Source organism: Panthera onca, chromosome B1 (genome assembly GCF_046562875.1).
Source record: "Panthera onca isolate mPanOnc1 chromosome B1, mPanOnc1 haplotype 2, whole genome shotgun sequence".
Taxonomy (NCBI): Eukaryota; Metazoa; Chordata; class Mammalia; order Carnivora; family Felidae; genus Panthera; species Panthera onca.
The window spans coordinates 187989761-188010084 of record NC_138342.1 but is presented as its reverse complement, the minus strand read 5'-3'; the positions used below and the strand labels follow the sequence as shown (position 1 = coordinate 188010084).

The 20324-nt window shown below is 38.5% G+C and overlaps 1 protein-coding gene across 1 annotated transcript in view; it reads left to right on the top strand.

The window, feature by feature from the left end:
• The window catches only part of TLR3 (toll like receptor 3), a 64595-nt gene that overhangs the window by 22909 nt on the left and 21362 nt on the right, over nucleotides 1-20324 (top strand). Inside the window, exons 2-3 of the mRNA XM_060653006.3 lie at nucleotides 15133-15365; nucleotides 16947-17056. The gene's annotated coding sequence lies outside the window, so the exon portion shown is untranslated. The remainder of the gene's footprint in view (nucleotides 1-15132; nucleotides 15366-16946; nucleotides 17057-20324) is intronic.

The window sequence follows — 20324 nt, the reverse complement described above, 5'->3', positions numbered from 1 at the left end:
CAGCTATAAATTTGCCTAGCACTACTTTTGCCACATCCCATAAGTTTTAGTATATTATGTTTTCATTTTCATTTGTCTCAAGACATTTTTTTTTTTTTTTGAGAGAGAGAGAGAGAGAGAGTGAGAGAACATGGAGGAAGGGCTGAGGGAGAGAGTGAGAAAGAGGGAGAGAGAATCTTAAGCAGGCTCTACTCCCAGCATGGAGCCTGACAAAGGGCTCAATCTCACGACTGTGAGATCATGACCTGAGCTGAAATCAAGAGTAAGACACTTAACCCACTGAGCCACTCAGGCACCCCTGTCTCGAGATATTTTCTAATTTTCCTTGTGATTTCTTATCTGACCAATTGACGTTTTAGGAATTTGTTGTTGAATTTCCATATATGGGTGAAATTCCCAGTTTCCCTTTCATTACTGATTGCTAGTTTTGTTCAGTTGTGATCAGAAAAGATATCTTGTGTGATTTCAGTCTCTTTTAGTTTACTAAGATTTACCTTGTGGCCTAGCATATGGTCTATCATGGAAAGGGTTCCATGTGCACTTAAAAAATGTATTCTGCTTTTGTTGGGTGGAGTGGTCTGTATATGTCCATTAGATCCAATTGGTTCATAGTGTTGCTCAGGTTCTCTATTTCCTTATTGATCTTCATTCTGGTTGCTCTATCCATAATTGAAATGAGTACTGAAGTCTCCAACTGTTATTGTATACCATTTATCTGTCCCTTCAACTCTGTCAATGTTCGCTTCTTATGTTTTGAAGCTCTTATGTTTGGTGCATATATGTTTATAATTATTCCTATATTTTGGGTGTGTGGATACTTTTATCAACATATAATGTTGTTCTTTGTCTCATAACAGTTTTTGACTTAAACCAATTCTGTCTGATACTACTAAAGACAATTCAGCTCTTTTGGTTATCGCTTGATATGGAATATCTTTTTCTGTCCTCTCACTGTCATGTTATTTGTGTCTTTAGATTTAAAGTGAACTTCTTGAAGCTAGCATATAGTCATATATTCTTTGTTGATCTGATTTGCCAGCATATGCCTTTAGATCAAGGAACTTAATGCATATATACATTTAAAGTAACTACTGTTGGGGTGCCTGGGTCGCTCAGTCACTTTTGTGTCTGATTCTTGATTTTAGCTCAGCTCATGATCTTAGGGTCGTGAGACGGAGCCCTGGGTCAGGCTGAGAATGGAGCCTGCTTGGGGTTCTCTCTCTTTCTCCCTCTGCCCCCTCCTCAACGTGCGCTTGCTTGTGTGTGCTCTCTCTCTCGTATGTATATGTATATACATATATGTGTGTGTGTGTGTATGTATATATATGTATATATAAAGTAACTACTGTTAAGGACGACTTACCTTTGCCATTTTGTTGTTTTCTGTATGCCTTATAGCTTTTTTTGTCCCTCATTTCCTCCATTACTGCATTCTTTTGTGTTTGGTTGATTTTTACAGTAACACACTTTTGACTCCCTTGTCATTTTATGTATATTTCATAGTTAAATCCTTTATAATTTCCATGGATATTACATATACAATTGTAAAGTTACAATAATTTCAATCGAATTGATACTAACTTAACTTCAATTGCATACAAAAACTATAGTCTGCCTCTGCCACTTTAAGTTATAGACACAGATTATACATTATATACTCACTAACATAGATTTATAATTATTTTATGCTTCTGTCTTTTAAATTCTCTAAAAAATAAAAGTGAAGGGGCATCTGGGTGGCTCAGTCAGTTAAGCGTCCAACTCTTGAATTCGACTCGGGTCGTGACCTCGCAATTCCATGCTGACAGCGTGGAGCCTTCTGGGGATGCTCTCTCTTTCCTTCTGACCCTCGCCCTCTCTCTTTCTAAAAGAAAATAAACTTTTTGTTTTCAAAAATAAGAAAAATAAAGGTGACTTTACAAACCAAAATTACTATAATACTAGTTTTTACATTAACTGCGTATTTCACTTTGGAAATCTCGATCTTTATATATCTTTGAACTACTGTCTAGTGCCCTCTTCTTTCAACCTGAAGGATTTGTGTTAGCATTTCTTGTAGGCTAAGTCTAGGGGTAATGAATTTCCTTAGCTTTTATTTATCTGGGAATGTTTTACTATCTCCTTCAGTTCTGAAAGACAGGTTGGCCAGTATAGAATTCTCACTTTCCTGTTTATTTTTTCAGCACTGTGTATCAGCCTCACTGCCTTCTGCCCTCCAAAATTATTGCTTAGAAATTTCACTGATACTTTTATTGAGGATCACTTATATATGACAAGTCATGTCTCTCTTGCTGCTTTAATGATTTTCTCTTTGACTTTCCACAGTTTGATTTTAATGTGTTTCAATATGGGACTTTAGGGTTTATCCTACTTGGTATTCCTTAAGCTTCTTGGACTTGTGCATTCATGGAGTTCATTGACTTTGGGGAAATTTTGGCCATTGTTTAAATATTTCAGCTCAATCTCACTTTCTTCTCTTTCTGGATCTCCCGTAATGCATATACCGCTCTATTTTATAGTGTTCCACAAATCCCTTAGGCTCTGTTCACGTTTCATTATTTTTTTCTTTTTTGCTCCTTAGATTCAATCTCAATTGTCTTATTTTTTCTTTTATGAATATAATTTATTGTCAAATTGGCTTACATACAACACCCAGTGCTCATCCCAACAAGTGCCCTCCTCAATTCCCATCACCCATTTTCCCCTCCCCCCATCCACCCTCAGTTTGTTTTCTGTATTTAAGAGTCTCTTATGGTTTGCCTCCTTCCCTCTCTATAACTTCCCCCCCGCCCCTGCTTCCCCTGCCCCCTGGTCTTCTGTTAAGTTTCTCAGGTTCCACATATGAGTGAAAACATATGGTATCTGTCTTTCTCTGCCTGACTTATTTCACTTAGCGTAACACTCTCCAGTTCCATCCACATTGTTACAAATGGCCAGATTTCATTCTTTCTCATTGCCAAGTAGTATTCCATTGTGTATATAAACCACATCTTCTTTATCCATTTGTCAGTTGATGGACATTTAGGCACTTTCCATAATTTGGCTCTTGTTGAAAGTGATGCTATAAACATTGGGGTACACGTGCCCCTGTGCATCAGCATTCCTGTATCCCTTGGGTAAATTCCTGGTAGTGCTATTGCTGGGTCATAGGGTAGATCTATTTTTAATTTTTTGAGGAAACTTCACACTGTTTTCCAGAGCAGCTGCATCAGTTTGCATTCCCACCAACAGTGCAAGAGGGTTCCCATTTCTCCACATCCTCGCCAGCATCTATAGTCTCCTGATATGTTCATTTTAGCCACTCTGATTGGTGTGAGGTAGTATCTGAGTGTGGTTTTGATTTGTGTTTCCCTGATGAGGAGTGACATTGAGCATCTTTTCATGTGTCTGTTGACCATCTGGATGTCTTCCTTAGAAAAGTGTCTATTCATGTCTTCTGCCCATTTCTTCACTGGATTATTTGTTTTTCAGGTGTGGAGTTTGGTGAGTTCTTTATAGGTTTTGGATCCTAGCCCTTTATCCCATACGTCATTTGCAAATATCTTTTCCCATTCCATTGGTTGCCTTTTAGTTTTGTTGATTGTTTCCTTTGCTATGCAGAAGCTTTTTATCTTTATGAGGTCCCAATAGTTCGTTTTTACTTTTAATTCCCTTGCCTTTGGGGATGTGTCGAGTAAGAAATTACTGTGGCTGAGGTCAAAGAGGTTTTTGCCTGCTTTCTCCTCTAGGGTTTTTATGGTTTCCAGTTTCACATTTAGGACTTTGACCCATTTTGAGTTTATTTTTGTGTGTGGTGTAAGAAAGTGGTCTAGTTTCATTCTTCTGCATGTTGCTGTCCAGTTCTCCCAGCACCATTTGTTAAAGAGACTTTTTCCCAGTGGATGCTCTTTCCTGCTTTGTCAAAAATTAGTTGGCCATGCACTTGTGGGTCCAATTCTGGGTCCTCTATTCTATCCCATTGGTCTATGTGTCTGTTTTTGTGCCAATACCATACTGTCTTGATGATTACAGCTTTGTAGTGAAGGCTAAAGTCTGGGATTGTGATGCCTCTCACTTTAGTTTTCTTCTTCAATATTACTTTGGCTATTTGGGGTCTTTTGTGGTTCCATACAAATTTTAGGATTGTTTGTTCTAGCTTTGAGAAGAATGCTGGTGCAATTTTGACTGGGATTGCATTGAATGTGTAGGTTGCTTTGGGTAGTATTGACATTTTAACTATCTTTATTCTTACAGTCCATGAGCATGGAATGTTTTTCCATTTCTTTGTGTCTCCTTCGATTTCCTTCATACATTGATTTCGTACCCTGCAACTTTGCTGAATTAATGTATCAGTTCTAGGAGTCTTTTGGTGGAGTCTTTCGGGTTTTCCATGTAGAGTATCATGTCATCTGTGAAAAGTGAAAGTTTGACTTCTTCTTTGCCTCAATTGTCTAATTTTTAAAAAATCATTGATTCTTCTCCCTGCTCAAATCTGTTGAATCCTTCTAGTGAATGTTTCCAGGCAGTTGTGTTTTCCAGTTTCAAAATTTCTGTTTGGTTAACTTTTACAGTTTCTCTCTCTTAATTCTCTCATGTTATTTATTTTTTATTTCCCTGATTTCTTTTAGTTCCTTGTCTTTTCCTTTAGCTCTCCTTTTTTTCTTTGTGATTCCAGAATTATGTACTTATTTATTTTTAAAGTTTTTATTTAAATCCCAGTTAGTTAATATACAGTGTAATATTACTTTCAGTTGTACAATATAGCGATTCAATACTTCCATACAACACCTGCTGCTCATAGCAATTGTACTGCTTAATTCCCATCACCTATTTTACCCATCCCCCAACCGCCTCCCTTCTGGTAAACATTAGTTTGTTCTCTATTGTTAAGAGTCTCTCTTTTTTTGCCCTTTATTTGTTTGTTTCGTAAATTCCACATGAGTAAAATCATGTGGTATTTGTCTTTCTCTAACTTATTTTGTTTAGCGTAATACTGTCTAGCTCCATCCATGTCATTGAAAGATTTAATTCTTTTTTTATGGCTGAGTAATATTCCGATATCCAATTTATATATATATATGTATATGTGTATATATATATATATATATATATATATATGTATGTGTATGTGTGTATATATATATATATATATATATGTATATGTATATGTATACACATACATATATACCATCATTCGTCATTCAATGGCCTGCTGGACTGTTTCCATCATTTGGTTATTGTAGATAATGCTGCTATAAACATTGCAGTGTATTTATCCCTTCAAATTAGTATTTTTGTCATCTTTGGGTAAATACCTGGTAGTACAATTGCTGGATCATAGGGTAGTTCTATTTTTAACTTTTCCGGCACATTCCACATGTTTTCCAGAGTGGCTGCACCAGTTTGCACTCCCACCAACAGTGTAAGAAGGTTCCCCTTTCTCCACAACCTTGCCAGCACCTGTTGTTTTTACAGTTATTGATTTTAGCTCATGTGAAGTGATATCTCATTGTAGTTTTCATTTGTATTTCCCTGATGATCAGTGATGTTGAACCACTTTTCATGTGTCTGTTGTCCATCTGTATGTCTTCTTTGGGTGGGAAAATGTCCATGCCTTCTGCCCACTTTTAATTGGATTTTTTTTTGCGTGTTGAGTTTTTAAAATTTTTTAAAAAATGTTTATTTATTTTTGAGAGAGACAGAGGCAGAGCATGAACAGGGGAGGAGCAGAGAGAGGGAAACACAGAATCTGAAACAGGCTCCAGGCTCTGAGCTGTCAGCACAGAGCCCAGTGTGGGGTTCGAACCCACGAACCGTGAGATCATGACCTGAGCCGAAGTCAGATGCTTAACCAACTGAGCCACCCAGGCCCCCTTTGGGTATTGAGTTTTATAAGTTCTTTATATATTTTAGATATTTACCCTTTATCAGATATGACATTTGCAAATATTTGCTCCCATTTCGTAGGTTGCCTTTTAGTTTTGTTAATTGTTTCTTTCACTCTGTAGAAGGTTTATTTTGAGGAAGTCCCAATAGTTTATTTTTGTTTTTGTTCCCCTTGCCTCTGGAGATATCTAGAAAGAAGTTGCTAAGGCTGATGTCAAAGAGGGTGCTGCCTGTGTTCTCCTCTAGGATTTTTATGATTTCATGTCTCACATTTAGGTCTTTAGTCTGCTTTAAATTAAGTTTTGCCTATGGTGTAAGGAAGTGGTCCAGTTTCATTTTGCTGCATGTTGCTATCATGTTTTCCCAACACTATTTGTTGAAGAGACTGTCTTTTTCCCATTGGATATTCTTTCCTGCTTTGTGGAAGATTAATTGGATTAATTGACCATGTAGTGGTGGGTTCATTTCTGAGTTTTCTATTCTGTTCCATTGATCTATGTGTCTATTTTTATGCCAGTACCATACTGTCTTGATGTCTATTGCTTTGTAATATAGTTTGAATTCTAGAATTGTGATGCCTCCAGCTTTGTTTTTCTTTTTCAAGGTTGCTTTGGGTATTCGAGGTGTTTTGTGGCTCCATACAGATTTTAGGATTCTTTGTTTTAGCTCTGTGAAAAATGTGGATGGTGTTTTGATAAGGATTGCATTAAATGTGTAGCTTGCTTTGGATAGTATAGATATTTTAACAATATTTTTTCCTCCAATCCATGAGCTTGGAATGTCTTTCTATTTAATTGTGTCATCTTCAGTTTCTTTCATCAGTGTTTTATAGTTTTTAGAGTACAGGTCTTTCACCTCTTTGGTTAGGTTTAGTCCTAGTTATCTTATTATTTTGGGGGAAGTTGTAAGTGAGATTTATTCCTTCATTTCTATTTCTGCTGCTTCATTATTGGTGTATAGAAATACAACAGATTTCTTTACATTGATTTTGTAGCCTGCGACTTTACTGAATTTGTTTATCAATGCTAGCAGTTTTTTGGTGGATTCTTCCTACATATAGTATCCTGTCATCTGTAAGTAAGGGAAACTTAATTTCTTCCTTGCCTATCTGGATGCTTTTTCTTTCTTTTTGCTGTCTGATTGCTGAGGATAGGACTTCCAGTACTATGTTGAATAAAAGTGGTGAGAGTGGACATCCCTGTCTTGTTCCTGACCTTAGGGGGAAAGCTCTCAGTTTTTCCCCATTGAGGATTATATTATCTGTGGGATTTTCATATATGGACTTAATGATGTTGAAGTATGTTCCCTATATCCTCTATCCCTACTTTGTTGAGGGTTTGTATCAAGAACAGATTTTGTACTTTGTCAAGGGATTTTTCTGCATCTATTGAAATGGTGATATGGTTCTTATCCTTTCTTCTCATTAATGTGGTGTATCATGTTGATTGATTTGTGAGTATTGAACCACCCTTGCAACCCAGGAATAAATTCTATTTGATCATGGTGAATGATTTTTTCTAATGTAGTGTTGGATTCAGTTTGCTAACATTTTATTGAGAATTTTTGGAATCATACTCATGAGGGATATTGGCCTGTAGTTCTCTTATTAATGGAGTCTTTATCTGGTTTTGGTATGAGAGCAATGCTGGCCTCATAGAATAGGTTTGGAAAATTTTCTTCGTCTTCTATTGTTTGTAATAGTTTTAGAAGATTGGTGTTAACTCTTCTTTAAATGTTTGGTAGAATTCACCTGTAAAGCCATCTGGTCCTGGACATTTGTGTGTTGAGAGGTTCTTGATTATTGTTTCAATTTCTTGTGATGGTTATTGGTCTGTTCAAGTTTTCCATTTCTTCCTGTTTCAGTTTTGGTAGTTTATATGTACTTAGGAATTTGTCCATTTCTTCCAGTTTGTCCAATTTGTTGGCATGTAGCCTTTTGTAATGTTCTATTATAATTGTTTGTATTTCTTTGGTGTTAATTATTATTTCTCCTATCTGATTTGTGATTTTATTTATTTGGGTTCTTTCTGTTTTCTTTTTGATACATCTGGCTAGAGGTTTATGAATTATTTTATTTTCTTCAAAGAACCATCTCCAGGTTTCATTGATCTGTCCTATCGTTTTTGTTTTGTTTTGTATTGTTTTTTAGTTTCTATATCATTTATTTCTGCTCTAATATTTATTATTTCCTTCCTTCTGCTGGCTTTGGGATTCATTTTTTTGCTCTTCTTCTAGTTCTTTTAGGTGTAAGGTTAGATTGTGTATTTGAGATTTTTCTTCTTTAGGTAGTTCTATTTTACTTTATACGTCCCTCTTAGGACCATTTTTGCTGCATCCCAAAGGTTTTGGACTCTTGTGTTTTCATTTTCATTTGTTTCCATGTATTTTTAAATTTCTTCATTGATTTCCTGGTTGACCCATTTCTTATTTAGTAGCATGTTGTTTATTCTTCATGTATTTGTATTTATGGTGTCTCCAAATTTTTTTCTGATAGCTGACTTCTAATTTTATAGTGTTGTGGTCAGAAAAGATGCATAGTATGACTTCAATAATTTTGTATTTGTTGAAGCCTGTTTTGTGACCTAATATGTGATCTATTCTCTAGAATGTTCCATGTTCACCTGAAAAGAATGTGTATTCTGCCGTTCTAGGATGGAATGTTCAGAATATATCTATTAAATCCATCTGGCCCAGGGTGTCATTCAAAGCCATTGTTTCCTTGTTGATGTTTTGTTTAGATGATCTATCCATTCATGTAAGTGGGGTGTTAAAGTCCCCTACTACTATTGTGTTATTATCAATTTGTTATTTTAGGCTAGTTATTGTTTTATATATTTGGGTACTTCCAAGTTGGGTGTACAAATATTTACGGTAATTATATCCTCTGGTTGGATAGTCTTCTTTATGATTATATAATGTCCTTCTTTGTCTCTTTTTACAATCTAGTTTGCCCAATATAAATATTGCAATATAAATATTGTCCAGCTTTCTTTGGACATCCATTTGCATGCTAAATGTTTCTGCACATCCTCACTTTCAATCTGCAGGCGTTTTTAGGCTTAAAATGGGTCCTTTGTAGGCAGCATATCGATGGGTCTTGTTTTCTTATCCATTCTGACACACTGTGTCTTTTGATTGGAGCATTTGATCCATATATTCAAAGTAATTATCGATAGATTGTTTATTGCCATTTTATTACTTGTTTTGTGGTTTGTTTCTGGAGATTTTTCTCTTATCCTTTCTTGTCTTTGTTAATTTTGGTCTCTCCTTTGCACTTAAAGTGTCTCATTTATTATTTTTTGCAGGGCTGCCTAGTGGTCACAATCTCCTTTAGTTGTTTGTTTCTCTGGGAAACTCTTTGTCTCTCTTTCTATTCTCAATGATAGCCTTCCTGGATAGAGTATTCTTTGTTGCCAGTTTTTCTCACTCAGCACTTTGAATATATCATGCCACTCCCTTCTGGCTTTCCAAGTTTCTGTTGAGAAATCTGCAGCTAGCCCTATGGGTTTTCCCTTGTATGTTAAGGACTTTTTTGTCTCACGCTTTTAAGTTTTTTTCTCTATCACTACATTTTGCAATTTTAATTACAATATGTCTTGCTGTTAGCCTGCTTTTGCTGATTTTGATGGGAGTTCTCTGTGCCCCCTGAATCTGGATATGTTTCCTTCGTCAGATTAGGGAGGTTTCTGCTACTATTTCTTGAAATATATTTTCTGCCCCCTTTTCTCTCTTCACCTCCTGAAACTCCTGTGATACAATTGTTATCACATTTGATGGAGTCACTGAGTTCCTTAAATCTATTTTTTTTTGTTCCCTTATTCTTTCTCTTTTGCTTAGCTTCATTATTTTCCATTCTTTTGTCTTCTGTATCAGTAATTCATTCCTCTGCTTCTTCCAGCTTGCTTTTCATCATATCAAGACTATTTCCAATCTCATTTATTGCATTCTTCATTCTGATTCTTTTAATCTTTATTTTTTGAGAAAGAGACAGAGCATGAGAGAGAGGGAAACACAGAATGTGAAGCAGACATTCACTGTCTGCTCTGAGCTGTCACACAGAGCCCAATGTGGGGCTCGAACTCACGAACCATGAGACCATGGCCTTAGCTGAAGTCAGGCGCTTAACCAACTGAGCTACCCAGGCGCCTCCATTTTGATTCTTTTTTAACTATTTTATCTCTTTCATAAGGGTATCCCTTATGTCTTCTATTCTCTTCTCAAGTCCAGTGAGTATCCTTATGATTGTTGCTTTAAATTCTCCATCAGGCATGTTACTCATATCTGTTTTGCTTTTATCTCTGGCTGTGGCCATATCTTGTTCTTTCATTTAGGATGAATTCCTCTGTTTGGCATTTTATCTAAGTCTCTGCCTTCTTCTCTGTGTTGGAAAACCTAGTTGTGTTTCTTGCTCCTGAAAGTAATGGCCTCATGAAGAAGTCATGTGGTGCCCAGGGCCTGGCGCTTCAAGAAGTGTCTCCTTCGTGTTCTGTGTGTACTCTGCTCGTGTGTTCTGACTGCTCTATCCATCAGGCAAGTCATCTACTGAGGCTCTCCTTGCCTGCTGTGGGCAGCATTTGGTCCCTGGCCTGAATGTGGCAAGTTTTAATTAGGTGTGCTCTGGTATGCTTGTGAAATGAGACCTGAAACCAATTCCACCAGAACCGAGGCCCTGCAGAACTCTCTGGTTGTGACACTCGGCGTGGGTGAGGGTTTGTGTTGGTCTTGTGGAGGAGGGGCCCACTGCAATGGGACGGAGGCAAGCTTGACTGAGAAGGGCAGTTCCACCAGAGCATAGAGGGCCTGCTTAACCCAAGTTAGATAGCTAGTGTTGGCACTGAGCTGCTTCTGCTATGTGGCTCTGTATTTATGCTGAAGGGTGGGGGAGAGAAATGGCACTAGTCAGCCCCTTTGTTCCTAGGGAGAAGTCTCCGTGAACACTGCGTCTCAGGGAATCAGTCCTAGAAAAGCTAAGAATCGCGTCACTGTGTGCCTCAGGTATTTCTCAGTTTGTTGTTTCCACACCATCTGCCCCCAGGTTGTTTGCTTGCCTTCTTTCCAGTAGCAGTCTAGTGCTCTCAGGACTCTATCCCAGCCAAACCCACTGACCTTTAAAACTCCAGGCTTTAAGCTCCACTGATTGCAAAAACCATGAAATTCAGCCACTCTCATGTTCCAAGCCAGGAGCTTTGGAGAAATGTTCTTCTTATGTGTTCCCCTGTGTGCTCCTCTCTTGCCCTTCTCTGTGACTATGGCTCCCTCCCTTATGCAGCATCCATGATCTGTTTGTCCATTAAACTGCATCTCTGCACTTCCTACCTTCTTCACTGTGGCCTCTTCTCTCCCTTTAATTGTGGAATTTGTTCTGTCAGTCTTCAGGTCTATTTCTGGGGTATTTAGGATCATTTGATAATTATCTAGAGCCTGTTTGGGATTCTCTCCCTCTCTCTCTCTCTGCCTCTCCCCCACGTGCTCACGTTCTCTCTCTGCCTCTCCCCCACGTGCTCACGTTCTCTCTCTCCCTCTCAAAATAAATATAAATAAACTTAAATCAATTATAAAAATATGAAAACCAAGTAGCAATTTGGAACAACATTAACAGGTAATTTAAAGAAAAAGAAATGTTACTATTTCATTTGATGATGTTAAATTGTATATTCAACTCTAATATTGGCTTCTTGTTTTTTATTTTTTTTTTAATGTTTATTTTTATTTTTGACAGAGAGGGACACAGAGCATGAGCGGGGGAGGGGCAGAGAGTGAGGGAGACACAGAATCAGAAGCAGGCTCCAGGCTCCGGGCTGTCAAGCACAGAGCCGGACGGCGGGGCTCGAACTCACAGACCGCGAGGTCATGACTTGAGCCGAAGTCGGATGCTCAACCGACTGAGCCACCCAGGCGCCCTGAATATTGGCTTATTTCTAAATAAAGAATAAGACTGGCATTCTATACAGGCTGTAAACTGTATAGTGGAGCTTTCTGAACTTTGTTCGGTTTATGTATTTTAGCTCCATTATCTTTATCATAGAAAACTTTCACCTCTTCCACCTTTCTTCCACTTTTACTTCCCACTTTTTAAGGACCAGTTCTCATATTCTTATTATAAACCATCTAATGAAACATATAAAGCTTCCTCTTAGGTGGACATCAAGAAATGTGGTAAAAAACCTAGCCTCTCCAACTCTGGGCTCTCTCTTGAATTTTCTCTGTTGATTCAAAATTTGCATTATAAAATGGAGATCAGCTACATAAGCATTAGTTCTCACCAATGACCAATTCAATATGATTATGTCAAATTATTAGTTGCTTTTGATACTTTGAACTCCCTTGTGTTAAGGGTCATTATTTAATGGTTTTGTCTGCCATGTAGGACTCCATTCATTGGATGCCCAGTGGACATCAGCTTATTCAAATTTTTAATGTCTAAAGCATAGAATGATAGTGAAATTGTTATTTTAGTGAATATTAAGTTCAAGGCATAGGATTCAAAGAGCCCTTACTCATCTCATGCAATTGTCAATTAAGGAGAGGGAGACTAATGCACTTCACAGATTTATAAGAGACTAGAAGATATCACCACTTCAACTACCTTAAAATTACTAAATAAATAAGTAGATAAGTAAGTTTAGGTTAAACCAGAAGCTCCATGTGTCATATGTTGATTTCTGTTTCAGAAGGGAAGTTCAGGAGCGCCTAGTGGCTCAGTCTGTTAAGCATCAGACTTTGGCTCAGGTCATGATCTTGTGGTTCACAAGTTCAAGTCCCATGAGTTGGAGCCCCACGTCAGGTGGGCTCTGTGCTGACAGCTCAAAGCCTGTAGCCTGCTTCAGATTCTGTGTCTCTGTCTCTCTCTGCCCCTCCCCTGCTCATGCTCTGTTGCTCTCTCTCTCTCTCTCTCTCTCTCTCTCAAAAATAAATAAACATTAAAAAAAAGAGAAGTTCAAGTTTCTAATTCTGCTCAGTAGATGAGAGAGTAGGGGGGAAGGACATAGTGTTATTTCCTCTCTTGTTAAAATTCTTGCTGAATTTGTTTTCTGGATGAGTTCAGTTTAAACCAGCTGAAGTCAATGAGCAGAAATGGAAATGACACTGGTAAGAGGAACTGTACCTTTAGTTTAGAGAAAGAAAAAAAAAAGAGAAGGAAATGCCTGCTAGAATTTCATACGGTTCAGAGGAGGATCATGTCTTTTCTGAATGGTGGCTATACAGTGAGACCAGTGAGCACGATTGAAAATGCCTGCCTGTCTAATGCTCTGAGGCACACTTAATTAACTCCATCTAGGTTCATAATACAATCATCACATTACAAACCCATAGTTGTTTTTAATGTTTATTTAATTTTTTTTTTTTTTTTTAATTTATTTTTGGGACAGAGAGAGACAGAGCATGAACGGGGGAGGGGCAGAGAGAGAGGGAGACACAGAATCGGAAGCAGGCTCCAGGCTCCGAGCCATCAGCCCAGAGCCTGACGCGGGGCTCGAACTCACGGACCGCGAGATCGTGACCTGGCTGAAGTCGGACGCTCAACCGACTGCGCCACCCAGGCGCCCCGATGTTTATTTAATTTTTGAGAGAGAGTGAGAGACAGTGTAAGCGGGGGAGGGGCAGACAGAGACGGGGAGACACAGAATCCGATTCAGGCTCCAGGCTCTGAGCTGTCAGCACAGGGCCCCATGCGGGGCTCTAACTCACAAGCTGTGAGATCGTGACATGAGCCAAAGCCAGCTGCTTAACCGACTGAGCCACCCAGGCGCTCCTGAATCCATAAGTTTTAATGATGAAAGTGTATAGCCTTACTTTGGCTTCCTGCTAACACAAGGAAGATTGGTTAGTCCAATTTATTGCAGAAATTCTAAAGAGCCATTCTAAATTAAACCTGTGCTTGATGTTGACTCTTTTAAATACTCAGCAGCTCCCTAGAAATTGGATATTCAGTGCTGACCCAAGTTTAACTATTCCTTAACAATCCATTCTCTATTTGGGCATAGAATCAGGCAAAAGCATAATTATTTTGTCTAATATTAACCTGTCTGTTCACTAGGCTGTTTTCCCCACAATTTCAACTCTCTAATATGTTAGAAGTTACAAGGATGCAGTCTTCGTGTTTAAATTAATTTATATGGGAAATTATAAACACTGTCTCATATAGCCTTCAGTAGTCTAGTTTTATAGATGTGGATGATGATGAAAACCATAATCCAGCCCTCCTCTACAAATCTTACGATTAAGCAAATAGACTTCCTAATGATTATACATTGTCTTCAGTCATCAAAAAAAAATGATTTTCCTAGGATTAAAAAAGGCTGTAATTGTCCTTTAAAAACAATGACGAATTTATTAACAATTATCATTAAAAGCAGGCAGAGGACAGAGGGTCTGTAATTCCATAAATATGTAAACAGTAAATTACTAATTATTTTCTACTTATAACTGCCAGATTCTGAAACTCTTTGCATTTACTATCTTATTCAATTCTCATAAAAAAGTACTCACTCAGGAGGGCCTGGGTGGCTCAGCTGGTTAAGCGTCCAACTCTTGATTTCAGCTCAGGTCTTGATCTCAGAGTCATGAGTTCAAGCCCTGCACTGGACTCTCTGCTGGGCATGAAGCCTACCTAAAAAAAAAAAAAAAAAAAAAAAAAAAAAAAAAAAGGAGTCACTTGAGATGGAGGAAACTATAACATTCATAAATTTTCATAAAATCAGTAAGAATTTAGTAAATTTAAGAGACTGACTTCGAGAATTCTTTTTCTGGGATTGATTGGCTTGTCTATAATACTACAAAAGACTGGTAAATACTGGACTTATTCGTTTACATTTATGGATATAGGTCATAAACAACTTTGATTGAATACTGTTAAAAAGGGGAAAATGAGCTTTGTCACTGTAGCACCTACCACCGTAATAGCTAAATAAGTTCATGCATAATTAAGGAACGTATAGTGGAAAGAAATTGCCCCGTGATGTATTCAGAAGTTCAAGAATTGAGGACCTATTAACATTTGGATGTGAACAATCAGCCCAAGCTGATTGTTGCATTATGAGACGATCCGTAAAAAGTATTTGGAAAAAGCTATTCATCGGTTCAACTAACATTATGGAAAACCTCTTATGTGCAACGAGTCATAAAGCATAATGGGTAGGGGTGTCAGATTGTAGAGGGAACGTGTTTCGTGTCCCTAACGATACACAACATACCACTCCAATTTGGGGGTGGGGGGTTAAAACAACAACAGTCATTTATTTGTTTACTCTTCTTCATTTTGGGCAGAACTTGGGGACAATTCATCTCTGCTCCATGTGGCATCTCGTCCATGCGACTCAACTGGGATTGAAAGATCCACTCCCAATATGGAGTGACTCCTAAGGACAACAATTTGCTGGCTGTCTTCTGGGTGCTCAGTGGAGTCGTTGGCCAGATTCCCAGTTCTCCTCCATGTTGCCTTTGCAGAAGGCTTGGTTGGGCTTCTAACCACACAGCCGCTGAGTTCTGAAAGGAAGAGGGTAAGTGCCAATGTGCAAATGCTTATCAAGTCTTGGCTCACTTTATGCTTAATAATATCCTATTGGGGCACATCATGGCTCAGTCGGTTAAGCATCCGACTTCAGCCCAGGTCATGATCTCACAGTTTGTGAGTTCAAGTCCCGCGTCAGGCTCTCTGCTGACAGCTCAGAGCCTGGAGCCTGCTTCAGATTCTGTGTTTCCTTCTCTATCTGCTCCTCCCCCGCTCTCACTCTGTCTCTCTCTCAAAAAATAAACATTAAAAAGAAAAAAAAATGTAAATATCCTATTGGCCAATACTAGTCATGTGGCCTAGCCCAGAGTCTTTGTGGGAAAAGACAATGCAAAGGTCTGAATACAGAAGAGGAGCCTGGTTCATTGGAAGCCAAAGTACCAGCCTACCATAGAAGAGTGACTGCAGAGTTATAATACCAAGAACATACCCTGTTCTGCTTCAAGGAGCTCACGGAGAAGAAACCTCTTGAGTACTCTTAGTCATGTTTTACTACATATCCCAATGGGTAGACATGGGGGACTATCGTTTACCCAAGATAATTTTTTTATGGTATTATACATAGGACAGGTGAAAAATGAGACAAGCGTGACCATGAGCCCAGTGAATACAAGGTGGTCCCACTAAGATTGAGGCCCATGGGAGGGCATTTTGCATCACAATGCAAACCCATTTCTTGCTCTCAATTCTGCCATCAAGTCGAGCTAGCGACCTATTTCAACTGTTCCAGGTGTGTTTATTGCCATGTTTGTTTGAATAAAGAAGCATTATGGTAACTCATGGTATATCCCTCACCTGGCTAGGTTGCCTGATGTCTCCAACAAAGGGGATTGAATTAGGTGATCTCTACAGTTCCTTCTAAGTGTTTTATTACATAAAAGCGTAGCTAATGATATTGTATCATATTACATCAATGGTGAAAAATGCATCCTTTTTCTGACAAGCACATTCCTTCAACAACCGGGAGTCAGTGAAGTTGACTGAGAGCTAACTGGTGAATCTGGACTTCTCTGAGCACATCTGTGTGCTCCCTAATAGGCTCTCACTCTAGAAACTGCAGCAGCATGTGTTAGGACTGGCCTTCGGCTTTACCACAGCCGGCACTTCTGCTATAAACTAGGTGTCTTCTTTGACCAAGATGTTAATTTCTGCATTACTTATCTTCCAGGCTTGCTAAGAAGATAAGAGAAGTGAAATTACTTAGCTTTGATTAGGGATTGTGGTTTTTTTCTGTCACTCTGACCACACTCTACTAGATTCTGACGACAGTTTTGCATCAGGTTTTGGGGGGGGAAAAAAAGAGAGGAATTCACTCTCAGGGATCTGTTAACCTCTAGAGTACTAGCCCTGCCCACACCGAGTAGGGAGGTGCTGCTTTTTCAACTTCTCCGTTGCTAAATCTGTGACTCATTTAGTGAAACCTAAGGAACCATACCTGAAGAAGAAAAGCAAGACATTTTTAAGAAGCAGTTTAAAATTTCTCTTGCTGATAATGTGCTTTTTTCCTCCTGGCCTTCTTAGAATCCACGAAGTATAAGAAGCTTGCCTTTTTTTTTTTTTTTTTTTTTAGTTTCACTTTCAGGATTGCAGCAGGAAATGTACCATGCTTCCCTGGTGAAAACGACTGGATTTGGACTAATGAAAAAAAGGAACAGTCAGCTGTTATCAGAGTACATGAAGGTATTTCTTTAAAATTCTTACTGGGGTAGAATCTCTCATGTTGGGCAGATCTGGAATGCCCATTGGTTTTAGCATTCTTTGGTCTTTCTTTGATCTGGCCAGAATCAAGAAGGAGAATGGGAGAAAAGGGATGATAGAGGTGTGGGAGAAGTGTGTCTTAACTCCGAATACACGTAATAGCAAGAATTTATAATTAACATTATAAAACATTTTATGCAGTAGTTAATTTCCTTTCCTTTGCGGAGTTCTGTAAAATGTGGAAAAGCACATTAGAAAAGCTATGGAACTCATTTTGCAACCGTCTTTTAAAAAAATCTGATCTTTGTGTTAAAGTTACAGAGCCCTGTGATCTTGAATGAGCTTTCTCCTTTTCTGAGTCTTGTTGGCTGGAGAAGAGACAGGAGCTGGCACTTTATGATAATACGCTTGCAAAGGAGAAAACACTTCAGGTGTTCCTTAGCAATATGAAAGTGGCTTTCTTTAACCTCGTAAAGGAAAGTGGCAGAAGGTGAGAAAGTAGAAAGGCGTTTCGGTGGATAGGAAGGTCAGAAATTGACACTAGGAAATGCAGGTGAGTCAGATGAAATTCCAGTCCGCCTGGGGCAGTCCTGGTTTCAGGAAGTTGCCTCCTAATTTCACAGTAGATTGGGAGTTGGTGCGTGTGTCTGCATTTAGGTATATCTCTATACACATTCAGGAAAAAAAAAATACTGTGAGGTTTACAAACCAAGCCGTAAAAGCCAAACTAAACAGCGGTTAGCTCTAAGTAGCCCGGCTGCCGATTCCGCGCCTTAATCATGATGCAATATTGCCTCTCACTTGGAAGGAGGCATAGAATTCTGTGCATCCTGAAAGACCTTTGTAAAATTGCTAGGCCCGCTGAGTGCCTGTTTTTCCTCCTTTTAGCTTTCTTGGCTTCTGTTATGTCTCACTCAGTGGCAATTTGGTTTTCACTGGGGTCTCATCCTCTAACTGTATTTCGGTTTGTTTTACTGAAGCAAACTCCAGAGTAACTTTTTCAATATAGGTTGCACAGGCATAAACTTATAGAATCGTTGCATATCTCAAAATAGCTTTCCCCCTTATCTTCAGTTGTTTGGCTGGAAGTGAAATTGTCAGTTCAAAGGTATTTCCTTTGATTATTTTGAAAGTTTATCACTATTGTTTTCTGGTGGCTGATGTTGCTAATGAAAAGTTTTCTATCACTCAGGATCTTTTTCTTTTGAAAGTAATTGATCATATGTTCTCCTTTGAAGGTTTTTTTTTTAAATTTTTTCTTAATGTTTATTTATTATTGAGAGACAGAGAAAGACAGAACGTGAGCAGGGGAGGGGCAGAGAGAGGGGGAGACACAGAATCTGAAGCAGGCTCCAGGCTCCGAGCTGTCAGCACAGAGCCTGACCTGGGGCTCGAACCCACAGACCGGGAGACCATGACCTGAGCGGAAGTCGGACGCCTAACCGACTGAGCCACCCAGGCACCCCTCCTTTGAAGGTTTTAAGATTGTTTTTCTTGTTTCTGAAGTTGTCTAAGATTCTCTCTGTGGATTTTCCTTTTTCACTCATCCTGCCTATCATTTGGTGAGCCTTTTTCCATGTGACAAATGTATTTTCAGATCTGGGAATGTCTTTCAGTCCTTCGGGGATCTTCTTCGCAAAGGGATTAGTCCTTTTCAGTAATTCTGATGTCTATCTACAGCCCTTCCAGAAGAGATAAATGTCACCCAGACAAAGAGGAGAGTATACTGCAGGGACTGTACGTGTGTGTGTTGGTAAATATAGGTAGAAGTGCTTATGGTACAGGGAAGGAGGTTTGGGAGAACCCCAGAGATGTGGGGTATGGGGAGTTAGTCCCTGATTTCCAGAATGTATCATTCCCAACCCCACATTCTTCATGTACCAGAGCAATTTGGTAAGGGGCTGGCCTGGGCTGCAATATTCCTCGTAGCCTATAAATATAAAAATTGTGTGCAGCTGTAACAATAGTGTATTAGAAAGTGCCAGTATTATAAAGGCCATGACATAATTAATAGAAGCTGATTTTTTTCTGTTTCTGAGGACTAGATTAAAATAAAAATAAAACCACTATTTTTAAAAGCCTATCAGAACAATTATAAATACGTTAGTTCTGTTTTCCTGCAGTTAATCATCTAAAATGATTTTATTCTCTAAAACTTGTCTGGAATTCTTCTTGTGACATGACTTTTAGATCCCATGGAAAACCTAAATTATTTAAATAGCTTTTTTTGTTGATCCGTCTCCATACGTTGAAGATGTATTTGTTTTTTTTTTTAAATATCTGAAAATGAAACTGGGTAAATGACCATACCAGAGAATACCACATTAGATACGTATCCTACCGAAATAAAGTTGTGGCTGTTTATGGAGATAAAGGAGGTTTTCGTGGCTGATTAACTGCCCAGGGGAAGCTATCCGTTCAACATCTATTTATTCAGTATTTGCTATGTTCCTGTCATTTTTCTAGACACGGCAAAGCAGTACAGAGTAAAAACAACCATGTCCTCTGCTATTACAGCTTTACATTCTAGTCAGGTGGAATAATTAATTAAAAAATAAGTAAAATGATTTCAGATAATTCCCATCAACCACGGCATGGAAAAAGCAATCTAGGAGAAGAATATCAAACGGGAGGATTTACACTTCTGACTTCAAGGTTTACAATAAAACCTTACAATAATCGAAACAATGTGGTGTTGGCCTAAGAATCAACAAATATTCAGCGTCAGAGAGTAGAGAGCCCAGATATAGACCACGCTTAAACCCGCCCACACTTATTTGGTTTTTAAGAAAGGTGCCGAAGCAAGCCAGTGGGAAAAGGGAAGTATTTAAAAAAAAAAAAAAAAAAAAAGTCTGACAAACTGGATGTGCAACTGAAAAAAAATGAACCTAGACTCTTCCTTCCCATCAGACGCAAAAGTTTATTAAAGAGCGATCAGAGACCCTTACCTGACACCTGAAACCATTCATCTTTAAAAAAAATAATAATGACTTGGGGAGGAGGCAAATTTTCTCAGACAGGACTCAGAAAGCAGTCATTAAAAAACTGATAAATGAGGCTTTATCATAACTATCAAGATATCATTCACTAAGAAAATGAGCAGGTGACCCACAAAATGGGAGAAAACATTCACAAAATATAAATCTGACAATGGGTTGATATCTATGTGTATAAAAAGGTCCTATAATGCAGCAATAAATAAGAAACAACCTAATTAAAAAATGAGTGAAATCTTTGAGTATACGAGGGA